We start from the raw sequence: 15961 nt of genomic DNA, 5'->3' as shown, positions 1-15961 counted from the left end.
TAGATTTTGAGCAGTCCTATGTCTCTTTTTTTTAATTTTTAAATTTTTATTTTTTAATTAATTTTTTTTTTTTTTAGTGAGGCGGTTGGGGTTAAGTGACTTGCCCAGGGTCACATAGCTAGTAAATGTTAAGTGTCTGAGGCCGGATTTGAACTCAGGTACTCCTGACTCCAGGGCCAGTGCTCTATTCACTGCACCATCTAGCTGCCCCAGTCCTATGTCTCTTTATTTTAGATTAGTAAATCAATTTCTTCATTTTCTATTCCCCTCTTCCATGTAAAAATAGTTCCAGCACATGACTTTGGAGTTTAGGCCAAATGGATAATAAAATCATAGAGTGTTTTGAAAGACCTTTGTGAGTCATAAAATCTAACCCCAGAATTCTACAGATGAGGAAAATGCCATTATCTTTGTTTAGATTACTGCCAGAAGTGAATTTGGAAACACAGTGAAAGGGTTGAAGACCTTTACATGGGGGTGCCATAAGAGGAGTCTTACTGTTGTTGAATCCTTCCTGATAACTAAATAACCCCAAAATAGAGAACTTATCTTTCAAGAGCAAATCCCAAGTTGTAAGAAATTTGTCATTTCACCAAAAGTTTGTAATCTATTATTTTAATCATATTTAGATAGTTCAATAAATAAATCAAAGCAGAATAGCCCAGTTAAATCTCTGAATGTTGACTCTCCCAACTATTTCTATAAACCTTGTCTTATCAGACATGAGACAGAATAAAAATACCAAAGACCACTCTCATAAAATCCCAAAAGGCAGTTCCCTAATAACTGCTAACATTTATATGGTGCTTTAAAATGTGCAGAGCAAATTACATATTTTAATATCTTATCTTCATCTTTACACAAACACACACACACACACAACTGGTGAGGTTAGTGTCAGTATTAGCTGTATTTTACAAATAAGAAAATGGAGGCTAAGAAAAATTGAATTGCCTAACAGCTAGTGACAAAAGCAGCATTTGACTTCGTGTCCTTCTATTTTGTGTTAGGAAACATAGATGTGTATCCCTTTCTATCTTGTATTTATGACACTTCTTTTACAGTTGGTATCACTATGTCCATCTACTATTAAGAAACAAAACATTCATATTTTGTTTTGCTTTTTTAAACAGGCAGGGGAAAAAAAGGATTCTAACTTTTCTCCAAAAAAGAAAAGATAGTTGTAGGCGTAAAAATAACATGATGGATATTTTAAAGGCATAAAATCTAACATGTTTTTATTTATCTTGATTGAATAAACTATTGGCCATACTGCATTTATTTTTAAACAACACAAGGGCAGCTGAAAGGAAAACTAATTACTAATGTGAAAACTCCCTTGGGCTAATTGCAAACCTCTTGATAGAATCACATTATTGTCTTGGGTGGATAGTCATGCATTATTCTGTTTGTTCATTCTGAAATCTGGACTGTATATTTTTACTTCCTTCTAATTATCTACCTCATGGAGTTTATGAACCTTGATTGATATTTTACAAGGGGCTTAAAAGCTGTAAAAATAAAAGTGTTGGTGAAATCACATATATAGAAAAATATTCTGATTTACTTGTCATTCCACCAATCAGAAATCTCTACTAAATAATGTTTTAGTGTTTTAGCAGTACAATATTCAAACTCCATCTTGCAAGTTCATGATAGATAAGGCTTTTGGAAACATATACCTCATTCAAAAGAAACACTATAGGGAAAAGTTGAAGGGTTATGGGGGTAGGGAGTAGTAATGGAGGGGAGGAAATAGCATTGTATCCCAAGAAAATTTGCACAAGTGAAGAAATTCAGGAACCATAAATGGAAAAGATGAGAACTGTCTGAATTTCAAAAGAGACAGAAAAACAGAAGCATTGTTTTGACTGGAGCATTCTATAGAATGTGTAGAAAGAGATAATGGATGAAGAATTTGAGAAACATAAACCACGAAGAAAGGCATGTCATAATAGTGATGAGGAGTTTAAATTATCTGAAAATCTCCCAGAACTCTTTCCCTACCTTCAGACAGATCAACCAAACATCTCTTCTTTTCCCTAATAATTTCTTCCTTTACTGGCTGGAAGAACAAATAAGGGGAATGTTCTCATGGATATAATTCTGACAAAAACTGTGGGAACCTTGGAAAATGTTATCACTTCATCTTAGAATTCATGATAGAAGAGGGGAAAAATCTAGATATGCAACTACACAAGGAACTTGCATGTATGGATGGATGGATGGATGGATGGATGGATGGATGGATGGATGGACAGACAGACAGACACTGTCCACTATGGCATATCTATTTTGAATCTTTTGAATGTCAAGATGTATATAGCTTTATATTTTAGTTTACATGTTTCTATCTTTACTCAAAAAATGGAAACATGGATATGCAATGTAGGACTGTGGTTCAGTTTTATAAAAATCTTGTTAAAGGTAATAGAGTTGAGAATGAACTGAGCCTAGCAAAGAAAGCTCCCTTTCCCACTATATTAGACCCCTCCCCCCAAAGGCCCTAAAAAGAGGCAGAGATACCAAATAAGAGACAGAGCTATTCAATTTATATTGCTCTTCTTTTTACTGCCAAGGAAAATGTCCTTTGGAGTAAAAAGGAGAATACCATAGGGAGTTAAAAATCCTAAGTAAATAATGAGATAATAAGACCACATGTAGTTGCAATTAATGAGTTCAACTCCCTTGATCCAGAGGAATGATATCTTTGTATAATGAGAGAATGGCCAATGTTCTTGCTGGGCAAGTTAGTAATCTTTCATAGGCAATAGAGAAAGTGATGGTTATCACAAGAATGGTTAATGGGAAAATGTCTTTCATATTTTCAAAAAAGGAAAGAGAATAGTTTACAAAATATTGGTGATTCAATTCTATTTCAAAATTGCCAAAATGTGAACAACTATTATTAAAGAGAGCAATGTGTTTTGATGGAAATAGTGCAGTGGAATGATGAACTTTAAGTAATAGGACCTGAGTTCAAATTAATCTGACACTTAACCTCTCTGAGCTTTAATAACCACATCTATAAAATAAGGAGGTTTCAATAAATTATATTCAAGGTCCCATCCAGATCTACATTGATGAGCCTATACTCCAAAATTATGGTTAGTGAAAAGATAGAAAAAGATGGAACAACCATGGTTTCATCAAAGATATATCATTTCAGAATAACCTCATTTACTGACAGAGGAAGACTGTTAAAGGTAGGTAACGTGATATATGGGGTTTATCTGAATGTTAATGAAACATCTGATGAAATATCTCTTATTATTATGGACAATATGGAGAAATGTTAGCTAACTTTTAGTAAAATTGGGTGGGGTCAAAACAGGTTGAATGGTTGTACTCAAAAAGCAGTTATTAATTGTTCCATATCATCTTGGAAGGAGCTCTCCAATAGAATTTCCTAGAGGTGGAAGATTTTACAATGCATGCAATTATCTTTTATCATAATCATGGTTCAGAAAATCCTAGGGAGAGAAACATTTTTTTTTTTAGTGAGGCAGTTGGGGTTAAGTGACTTGCCCAGGGTCACACAGCTAGTAAGTGTTAAGTGTTTAAGGCCGGATTTGAACTCAGGTACTCCTGAGTCCAGGGCCAGTGCTCTATCCACTGCACCATCTAGCTGCCCTGAGAGAAACTTTTAATTTGAGGTTAGGTCCAGTTCTGATGAAGCAAATAGAGAACTAGACCAATTTCCTTAAACCCTTTACATTTCAGGGAATGTATATAGAAGCAGACTACCAAGAATTTATAATATGCTTACAGCCATACCCCAAAGTTGTAGGATGCTAATAAACTGTCTTGGTCTCCATGGATGAGGATTGAAAAGCATTAAACTAACAGCTTTTGACAGGGCTGGGGGAAAAGAGTGAAAATGAGACACCAGAAATTGAAAGTGTTCTGCTAGCAACTATGTGAAGTAGCAGAGAAGGATTTTTCAGGAGGAAAAAAGGTTAAATAACATTCCCTTTAACTCACTGGATTATTGGGTAGAGAAGAAGAAAAAAGGCCTTTTCACTTTTCTTATAGTCATTGGTCTGTATCACATCACACTGACCTGGGCAAGGTTGTAATTAATTCTCCTTATTCTCTGATTAGGTATTTAACTGATTTGCTACTCACAGTTTCCTCTTTTTCTGATACTTAACTGTTTCTCCACATTACAATTAGTATTGGACACAACCAACTTTTTAAAAAAAGTTGGAGGAACTTTGAACTGTACTATAAACACATCTTGAGATCTTGGGCAAGTCAATGTACTTCTCCAGGCCTCTATTTTACCATATGGAAAATTCTAAGGTCAGATGATTTTTAAGATACCTTCTGGCTCTAAATTTTGATTGTGCTATATCTTTCCCATTCCCACCCTATATCATGTAGACTATATTTAATGTAAATGAATTGTTAGTTTTATGTTGTGTTTAGAGCTAATATTTTATCTTTAGAACTTTACAACAATAGTGAATCAATAAGCATTTATTGAGGGTCTGCTATATGCCACACACTGTGCTAAGCAATGTGGATACAGAAAGGGGCAAAAAATACTCCCTGCCTGTGAGGAGCTCACAATCTAATGGGTGATATGATATGCAAATAAAAATGTTCAAACAAGCTAAATATAGTATAAATAGGAAATATTCATCAAAGCGGAGGCATTAGAATTAAGAGGAAATAGGAAAGGCTTCTTGTAGAAGGTGAGATTTTCACTGGGGCTTGACATATGTCAGAAAAGGCAGGAGGCAGACATGAAGAGGAAAGCCTTCCAGAAATGGGGGTCAACTAGAAAAAATGCTTGGATTAGAAAGATGGACTCTCTTGTTTTTGGAACAACAGGAAAGTCAGTGTTACTGGGTCAAACAGTGAATGAGGAGGTATAAGGTATAAGAAAACTGGGTATGTAGGGAGTGGGAAGTAAGTTAGGAATGGACTTTGAATGACAGAAGATTTTGTATATGATCCTGTAGGTGAGATGGAACCCCTGGGGTTTGAGTATGAGGATGATATGGTCAAACTAGCACTTTAGGAAAATCACTGGTGGATGAATGGAGAATGGAACTAGAGTTGGGAAGAACTTGTAGCAGGCTGACCAAAGAGTAGGCTGTTGCAAGTCGAAGTGTGAAGTAATGAGAGTCTGCACTGTTGATGGCAACATCAGAGGAAAGGAGGAGAAATAGTCAAGAATAGTTGAAAAGATAAAATCTACAGGTCTTGACAACAGCATATTACATGAAGAGAGAAGATTTAGTAAAGAGCCAAGGTGAACACTTAAGTTGTGAAACTGGGAGAGTTAGGAAGATGGTGGCATTCTCAGTACTAATAAGGACGTTTACAAGATGGGAGGATTTAGGGGAAGATATGTATAATTATTATACCCATTGTATTAAAGAGTAAAGAGAAGTCAAATGAGTTGTCCAGTGTCACAAAGCTATTAAACTGTGATGCTGGTTTTGCATTCTAGTATCCCTAACTCCATGACTCATGCTGTATACATTTTACCACCTGGAGTCTTAAAAGTCATTTCTCATTTATTGGAGGGGAAATTAAAGGAGAGACAGGTAAGCTTTGGCTCCAAATTTTACCTATTAAAAAAAAAGTAGTATATCTCTATCTTATACTAATGAATGGAGAAATGTCAAGTGATTATAAAATGGTATTGTGGATAAAACACTAGACTCAAAATCAGGAAGCATATAGTAATGTCACTACCTTAGGTAGCTAAGCTTACCTCTCTGACCTTCAGTTTCCTGATCTCTAAGGTGAACAAATGTAATCTTGGCCTTTGAGAATTGAAGGAAAAATATCTGGAGATTATAGAGGATATATTTCCAGATATTCTACTTCTCTCAAAACACACAGTTAAGCCCAGTTTATTGTTCAGTCATTTTCAGTTTTGTCTGACTTGTGACTCCATTTGAGCTTTTCTTTACATAGATAGTAGAGTGCTTTGACATTTAATTCTCCAGCTCATTTTACACATGAAAAATTTGATGCAAACAGGGTAAAATATTTTTCCAGGGTCACATAGCTAGTTAGTGTCTGAGGTCAGATTTAAACTGAAGTACTTTTCTTTATTGGATTTTGTACTTCTTTTTCCATTTGTCTAATTCTACTTTTTAAGGTATTATTTTCTTCAGTATTGCTTTTGCCTCCTTTTCCAAGCTGCTGGCTCTCTTTTCATAATTTTTTTGCATTGCCCTCATTGCTTTCCCCACTTTTTCCTGTATTTCTCTTGAAGTATAAAAATCCTTGTTGATTTCTTTACGAACTTTTTTTAAGTTTGCGACCAATTTGCATTTTTATTTGAAGCAATGCATAAAGTTATTTTGACTTCTTTGTCTTCTATGTTTGAATTGCTCTTCCCAGTTACCATAGTAACTTTGTATATTGAGGTTCTTCTTTTGTTGTTTGCTCATTTTCCCATCATATTTCTTGACTTTTGACTTCATATTAAAGTTGGGTTCTACTCCTGGAATGAAAGGGACACTATCTTAAGTATCAGGGGTTTTTTGTCTGCTTTTTTTTCAGAGTTATTTCTGAGTTTCTGGTTCTTCCAAGGTGATATGATTTAAGGAGAGTTGTCATAGCTCTTCTGACCTGTGTTCTGGTCTGTGAACAACCACAAGCACTTTTCTCCACCCTGGAACTATGACCAGGATACCTATACCCCTGAAAATATACTCATTAGTTTTGGAACTGCAACCCAGAACTGTGTATGGGCAATGTTACAGAGTTCTGCGCTCAGTGCCAGCACTGGATCCCCAGTAATCTCCTTTTGAACAGCTTCCTGAACCCCTTACTGTACAATGGTTGAGAGCTATTGAAACTGCTGTTGTCATTGATAAATTGCCCCCAAAGCTTGCTGCTGGAACCTTCAAGTCCCTATCCTTCCCACTACTGCCCTCATCAAGAGAGACCTGCTGACTTTCTAAGTTGTTCTGGGCTGAAAACATGTTTCACTCTGATGTTTTGTTGTTTCTGCTGCTCTAGGATTCAATTTGATACATTATTTTAAAGTTGTATAGACAGGAATTTGGGGGAGCTCAGGTTAGTCCTTGTTTTTACTCTGCCACCCTAGCTCTATCTACCTCACTTTTTAACAACAATTAGCAAGTTGTTTTTTTTTTTTAAATAATATTTTATGAGACAAGTCATGTAGACTCAATCTACCCTGGTCCAGTTCTGTAGTGCTTAAAAAAGTAAACTCTTGGGGCAGCTAGGTGGCGCAGTGGATAGAGCACCGGCCTGGAGTCAGGAGGACCTGAGTTCAAATCTGACCTCAGACACTTAACACTTACTAGCTGTGTGACTTTGAATAAGTCACTTAACCCCAATTGTCTCAACAAAAAAACCAAAACAGTAAAACAAACACACACACACAAAGTAAACTTTTGTCAAAAACAAATACACAAATGCAAAAACAGTTACATAAATTATTAAATTTTAAAAGGAGCAGGTAGAATGAGTTTATTATCCAGGGTATATTTGTCATTGTCTTATAAACTCTCCCCTAATTTTAGATGTAAGTGTTTGAGACCTTGCCCTCTTATGAACTCAGTAGTCCTTTGATGAACATATACTAGTGATTTACTTGATGAGAAACTCAGCAAGTCTTGGCTTGTTGCCTCCAACAATCTCTTTCATGGCATTCTTAGAAGTCTTTCCAAACCTACAATTTGTTTAAGATTGATGAGATATTATGGTGAGCAGATTGGAAAAATTCTCCTTCATACAAATTACTGGAAATAATTTATTAGAGATTGAGGTGATAATGTCTGATCCCCCGTGTTTTTTAAAAATAACTCAGATCAAACTGTGATTATTGAAGCAGAGGATTTGGAGAGAAAAAAGACTCTAAGACATTCTGAGGACTCTTCAATTATTAAAGTTTTTTTTTTAAACACTGAGTAGTCCTTTAAAATAAATATGGATTCCAGACAAAGACTTCTTTATCACTTCCCACAAGTACAATTCTTCATTAGCATCTCTCCAAGTCTCTTGGCTGCTCTATTTTATAGTCTTTTCAAAACAACAGCTAGATGGTACAATGGGCTGGCCATTCTATTTTACATTTTTTTAAATATATCAAAGTCAATTCCAAATTATCGCACATAGTCAACACTATAATCTGAAGTTTCCCAACATGATGCATATACTTTGACAAAGTTAACATGACAACTACTCATAAGGCTAACAGCATGATTTCTCTATAAAAGGAATCCTTTCTGGGCAGAAAATTCACATTGATAGATTGGGGATTGTTTCAATGCCTTAGGCAATTTAATGAAGGATATTAGATAAAAGTGCTGGACTTGTAGTCAGGGGATTTGAATTCTGCATCAGATACATATTAGCTGTGACTATGGGGAAACTACAGAATCTTTCTGAGCTTCAGTTTCCTGATCTCCAAATATAGATAATAGTAACTATTGTACCTTTCCCACGGAGTTGTTGTGAGGATCAGTTGAGACAATGTATGCAAAGCACTTAAATTTTTTTAAACTCTATGTAATGGTCAGTTGTAGCTATAATCCTCATTTTTATTGCTAGATAACTCTTTAGCGTACAGTAAAGACATAGAGGTCTTAATCTGAGATCCTATAGAATTAATTTTATTATTTGACCATCATTAAAAGATTGGCCAGTATGCTTCAGAGACAGAGCTTGAATTCAGGTTATATTTCCTCTGCCATTAGCTCTCTATCTAATACCTGATGTAGCTGGCTAGCACTATGTATGTGGTTATTTAATCAAGTACAAAGATTATTCTATACACCCATATTGGTATTTCTTGATTTTTCTAACAAGAGGCAAAAAACCCCAAAAAACAACTTTGTAAATTTGTGTAGTGTAGTAGTCTGTGGATGTCATGTATCACTGCCTAGTGGCATTTTGTGTTTAAGCACAATTCCAGCACCTTAAGTTTAGTAATTACCACCATCAGTGGCAGAGAAAAAAAAAACTATTTTGTTTTGTTTTGTTTTTAATGGACAAGATTCAATATAACTATCAATAACTGCTTGAAATTTCAGAATTTGTCCTTATGCTGACGTGTCCAATTCCATGGAATACCTTTGCCCAATAGGTAATAAAATGACTTAATAATGGTTGTCTCTTTTTCTAAATTTAAATTTTTTATAATGAACTTAAATACATTTTTCTCCTTTCTATCTCACCACATAGATTTAACAACAACAAAAAAAAAAAGCCTTTTGACAAAATGCAAACTCAATCAAAACAAATACTTCCATTGGCCATATCCTTTCTTCCTATCTATCTAATCTATCTACCCACACATATACATAAACATATATACACATATATAATATATATACACATATATAACAATATATACACATATATAACAATATATACACATATATGCATGTGTGCATGTACATATGCGTGTGCATATGTATGCATGTATGCATGTATATTTCTCAATCTGCATCCTGAGGTCTATCACCTCTCAGAAGATGGGAACTATGCTTCATCATCAGTCCTCTGGAATTTACTAATGATTTCAATAATGAAATTTAATGTTTTTTTCTCTGCTTAATCCATCATGACATCTCTGTAGCATTTGACACTGTTGCAAACCTCCTGGAGACTTTCTCTTCTCTTGGCTTCCATGACAAAGAAGAATGTCGGTACCTTAAAACAAATAGGAATGTTTGGGGAAAAGGTGGGTTTAGAGGGAATATATAAAAAGTCACTCATATTCTAAAATCATTAAAATTATATAGTTACTGGCAAATAATAAATGATAAATGTTTCTTAATCATTAACTAGGTTTCTGCCTGGAATCAAGAAAAGAGACTAGACTAATATTCTCAAAATCAAATTGCATATTTCTTTCAAGTTTATACCATGTTTGCAACATGTTGTATTTGTCATATAGTATCCCAATCAGGAAATTTGAAAATATGCAGTAGTCAAGTGGATATGCATAACTGGAGGTCAGGAAACAGAAGAATGAAATGAGATTTAATTTGTAAAGTAGAAATTCTCTCTTATCAAAATAAAAAAATTGAAAGAGAGAGAAGGTAAATACAAACAGAAAACAAAAGTAAACATTGCAAATAAAAGATTTGACTTGCCAAATAAAAGTCTTTATTGAACAAAGAATGATCACAGTAGAGCATTAGAAACCTTATTAGGTTTAATATTTATAACATTCCATATTATAATGAAAGTACATAGTTATCCAAATGCAAAGAAACCTCATACAAACTTTATGTTATTTCTCCCTTTGAGGATATAAAGGAAATTAACTTTGGAAGAATTTGAAAATACCTTTCTTCAATCTATTTTCAGAGACTGATGGAAGATAGGAAGAGCAGAAGCTAGTGAAGTAGCCTTTGGGCATTAATTCATTTATCAATCAACCAGCCATTAGTGCAATGTTTCTTAAGTGCCAATAAACATGAAAAATAGGAGACATATAACAAGTTCAAAGAAGATATGTTGATGAGTTGAATTTATTTGTATTGTTCTATGCCTTGATCCAGTGTGTGAGGCAGTAGTAAGCAAAGAACAGACTATCAATAGAATAGTGATGACCATTAAATTAAAGTAGATATTTATTAACATTTCAAGATTCTCAAAAAAAGTAAATTAAATCACTGAGGGATTTAACAGTAACAGACAACTGTTTATAGGTGGATTTTTAGAAATTTTAGAATGACAACTATAGGGAATGACTGTATATAGAAAGAAATAAATGTTCTTATAATTACATAGTTAAAAATTTAACTTTTGTGCCCAGAAAAAATTAAATTTCTTAAATGAATTTTCAGATACCTTCAACAGAGTAAAGTTTTGAATAACAACCTAAGCAACTTCATTGAGAGAAGTCATTTCAAACAAATCTAATCTCTATTTATGAAAGAATGGCAGGTCTAGTAGATAAAAGGAATTACATTAATGCAGTTTATCTTGATGTTGCTAAAAGTGTTTTGGCCCATGCTTGTATTCTCATTAAGAAATTGTGGGAAAATTTGGGTGTCATCCACAACAGCAGGTAATCAACAAATTTGATGCTCTAAAATTAGTTTACTGTGTTAAAATATATGGGTAAGGTGCTAAGACAATGCAGGATGAGATGATTAAAATCTTATGGAAAAAGTCACTTGGAAAGTAATTATGGGGATTAGAGGTAAGAATAAATTAAACGTAAGACATTTGGGGAAGAACTCTAGGTAGAATAAATTCCAGGCAATTGACAATATGTAGAGAGATAGAGAGGAAGAGATCATTCAAATATAGACAGGAGTATGGAAGGAGAACCTCAACAATTAAATATGTCCCAATTCAAGAGAGGAGAGAATGTCAGGAAGTACAGTAAAGCAACTGAGGCAAATACCCCCTACACAGACACACACACACACACACACACACACACACACACACGTGTGCACACACACACACACATGTCAGAGGAAGCTGGGGGAAGAATACTATTGGCTATGGCCATAACAAAATCATTAATGACCCTGGAAAGAGCACTTTCAGTGGAAGTGATAAAAGGTAGATTATGAATGGGTTGAGATTCTGCTTGGTGGTCAGAGAATGGTGGGAGGTGAGTGAAAATTATCTTTTTTGGTTTGGTTTGTTTTTTTTGGTGAGGCAGTTGGGGTTAAGTCACTTGCCCAGGGTCACACAGCTAAGAAGTGTTAAATGTCTGAGGCTGGATTTGAACTCAGATCCTCTTGAATCCAGGGCCAATACCTTATCCACTGAACCACCTAGCTGCCCCCGAAAATTATCTTTCCTAGAAATTTGGTCACAAAAATCACAGTAACAAGATTTTAACATATGCCAAGAACCCCTTTGAAGCCTTAGTTAATTATCTGGTTAATCTCTATATTCATCCCAGCATTTCTGGGAAGGATCAGACCCATACTGAAAAGACACAGGGACAACTATTTCATCCATTCAACGAATATTTCTCCAGCACCTGCTATATTCAATATGCTATGTGCTAGGTGTTGGAGGAGATCCAACAAAGAATAAGAACAGCTTCTTCAAGAGCCTTATCAGTTAGTGGGAGATATAACTCAAACACAAATAATTGTGCTATAGACTAGCATATGTTCACTGCATCAACACAACAAAAAGTACAATGAATTCGAATGAAGTCAAGTATCTTTAGGGAAGGAAGGGTAGAAAGTAGCATTTGAGCTGAAATTAAAAAAAAAAATTAGTAGACAATTAGCAGCCTCTCTATGAAAGTGTTCCATGGATAGCAGCATAAGCAATGAGAAATAAGTAAGAAAATGACAGGATTGTTCATAGGATGAGTAATCCAGTTTTAGCCATTAGCATTGAGCATATCAGGCAGGGGATCTTGAGATGAGGCTGGAAAGGCATATTAGTGCTAAATTATGCAGGATACTTAGCAGTCTAAGAGATACATACATCATTCAGTAGGTAAAAGAGAATCAATGGAGAGTTGTTTTTTTTTTAAATAGTAGAATGGCATGAGCGTGAAAGACATTCAGAGTCTGAAATATGATTCTATGATAGGAAAATTAATCTCATAAGTAAAACTTAGTTGGCCTTATTCAGTATGGGAAATAATAGGCCATAGGAAGATTCACAGTTGACTTAATAAAGAGAAATCAGTTTAAATTATAAGTGGAGTGTGAATTTATCCCATAGCAGGGGTGTGTGGGGTCAAAGCAACACTGGAATATGTATGGAAGATGGTTGTAAAATTTTCTTTAAGATCATTTATCAGGGGCAGCTAGGTGGCACAGTAGATAAAGCACTGGCCCTGGATTCAGGAGGACCTGAGTTCAAATCTGACCTCAGATACTTGACAACTTAGTAGCTGTGACCCTGGGCAAGTCACTTAACCCTCATTGCCCTGAAAAAAAAAAATAATTTATCAAAACATGATCAATTCACATGTATCCATGTTGATTTCTGCAATGGTCATTTGGAGGCAGGAGAAAAGGGGACAGAGGAAAGTATCCAAAGAGATACATGTTATCTGATGTTTCCTTGATCTAAGCTCATAGAGGGAAAGTATTTTTTTCTTAGAAACTTAGCAGCTCTTTTCAGAAGGAAGAATATCTTGCCTGAAAATAATTTGACTGGGGTGAAAACACTACTTGTAAGCTCATTAGGACTTTTCCTTAAAACAACTCAATTTCTTTTAAATAAGTCATTAACTTAAAAGGAAGGAACAGATAGAGGGCCTTTAGGATTGCTTCTTTAAATCTCTGGGATTCCATCTTGTTAAAAATATTTTGTATATCCAAAGATATCAAGAAAGCCAAAAGAAAAAGGAAAAGGGACAGAGGGAAGGAGAAAGTGAGACAGACCAACAGACAATTGACAGAATTTAAATCTTACAGTCCTTCATTTAAATCCCTCTCACAATAAAGAATATAGAATACTAAAGGATCAGGGTATTTTAGAATGTTCAAACAGAAAATACTATGTCAGTTCCAGATATCATTGCTGGTATATGATATCTAATACATTACCCCCAACTTATTCTCTATATATCTTGTTCAGACACATTTGTTTGTATGTAATCTCCTCCATTAGATTGTGAGCTTCCTCAAAAGTAGGCATAGAGGGGGCGGCTAGGTGGCGCAGTCGATAAAGTGGATAAAGCACTGGCCCTGGACTCAGGAGTTCCTGAGTTCAAATCCAGCCTCAGACCCTTGACACTTACTGGCTGTGTGACCCTGGGCAAGTCACTTAACCCCCATTGCCCCACAAAAAAAAAAAAAAGTAGGCATAGACCAACATCTTACACCTTGTACAAAAATGTCAAAATGGGTTCAAGATTTAGACCTAAAGGGTTATATCATAGATAAATTAGGAGAGGAAGGAATAGTTTACCTCTCAGATCTATGGAGAGGAAAACAATTTCTATCCAAACAAGAGATGAGAATATTATGAAATGCAAGATGGAAGACTTTGATTAAATTAAGTTAAAAAGTTTTTGTACAAACAGAAGCAATGCAGTCAAAACTAGAAGGGAGGCAGAAAACTGGGAAACAATTTTTAGAGCCAGCATTTCTGATAAAGACCTCATTTCTAAAATATATAAGGAACTAAATCAAATTTATTAGAAACCAAGTCATTCCCCAGTTGAGAAATGGTCAAATGATATGAACACACAGTTTTCTGAAGAAGTCAAAGTTATCTATTGCCATATGGAAAAGTTCTCTAAATCACTACTGATCAGATAAATGTAAATTAAAACAACTCTGAAATACCACCTCACACCAATCAGATTGGCTAATATGACAAAAAAGGAAAATAATAAATGTTGGAGAAGCTGTGGAAAAATTGGAACACTAATGCATTGTTGGTGGAACTGTGAACTGATACAACTATCCTGGAGAGCAATTTGGAACTGTGTCCAAAGGGCTGTGGGACTGTTCATACCCTTTGAGCCAGTGGTACCACTGCTAGGTGTGTATCTTAAAGAGACCACAGAAAAAGGGAAAGGACCTACTCGTACAAAAATATTTATAGCAGCTCTCTTTGTGGTGGCAAAGAATTGGAAATTGAGGGGTTGCCCATCAACTGGGGAATGGCTAAACAAGTTGTGGTAAATGAATGTAATGGAATACTATCGTGCTATAAGAAATTATGAGCAGGAAGAATTCAGAGAAACCTGGAAGGCCTTACCTAAACTGATGTTGAGGGAGAGGAGCAGAAATAGGAGAACACAATACACAGTAACAGCAACATTGTGTGATGATCAATGGTGATATACTTGGCTCTTCTCAGCAGTGCAATGATCCAAAACAGTTGTGAATAACTCATACAAGAAAATCTTCTCAACATCCAAAAAAAAACCCAAAACAAAACCAAACCTGTGAATTATGAATGCAGATTGAACAATACTGTTTCTACTTTTGGACTGTTTTTTTCCCCCTTCTTTTTTGAGGTTTTTCCCTTGTGCTCTGATTCTTCTTTCACAAGATGACTATGCAGAAATATGTTTAATGTGATTGTACATATACAACCTATATCAGACTGCTTTCCATCTTGGGGAGGAGGGAGGGAAGGGAGGAGGGAGGGAAGGGAAGGTGGGAGAAAAAAATTTGGAACTAAAAATCCAGTGAAAACAAATATTGAAAACTATTCTTTTATGTAACTGGAAAATAATAAAATACCTTAAAATAGATTGTGAGCTCCTTGACAGCTGGCACTGTCTTTTGCCTTTATTTCTATCCCCATTCCAGCCATATAGTAGGGGTACTTAATAGATTCTGGTTGGATAACAGCCTGGCTAATCATTCACCTTTATCTTGTCCTGTCTTGGAGATTCCTAAAAAATTAAGCTCTAAAAGTCCCTTTGTTAGTTCTTCTCTAAATGTGACTTTGAGGTAGTTTTACAAATTGAAGGCATTCCACAAGGAAAACTTAATAAGAGAGTAAAGGGAATAGGAGTGAAAATAGATAAATGTACATAGTGCTAGTTTGCTCCTATCAAGAAAACACATAGTTGGATGAAAATGGAAACCTAAGAATCTTGGCTAGGGGTGATAATAAGATACTTTGCACTTTTATAATACTTCTATTTCCATTATCCTGAAGTTATATTAAATCCCATTGCTTCATAACACAGACTCCCTGAGAGTATGGACTAAAAGAAAGTGATTCAGTTATCCTCATTTGGTACCACTGAATAGAGGATGCGAGATAACCTTGGTTTCAATATATGTTGCTTCCAAATTATATAACTTCCAAAGGTTTCATATGCTCAGGGATAATGGAAGTGAGAGCAAGATAGTCCTTGAAGTGAGGCCCAGCAAAAGGCCACAACACTATAATGATGTCATCTATTGTTTAAGAAAAATAAAGATAGAATGTTTAAAGAATTCTTTATCCTTTTGTCAGTAAGAAACCTACTGCTTCTTCCAACAAAGGAAGGAATGTACTTTAGGACTTCAAGTATGCCTTGGATAGAGAAATTATCCAT

The sequence above is a fragment of the Dromiciops gliroides genome, chromosome 6, assembly GCF_019393635.1.
Source record: "Dromiciops gliroides isolate mDroGli1 chromosome 6, mDroGli1.pri, whole genome shotgun sequence".
NCBI lineage: Eukaryota > Metazoa > Chordata > Mammalia > Microbiotheria > Microbiotheriidae > Dromiciops > Dromiciops gliroides.
The sequence above is the reverse complement of the archived record's forward strand: the minus strand, read 5'-3'. Positions refer to the sequence as shown.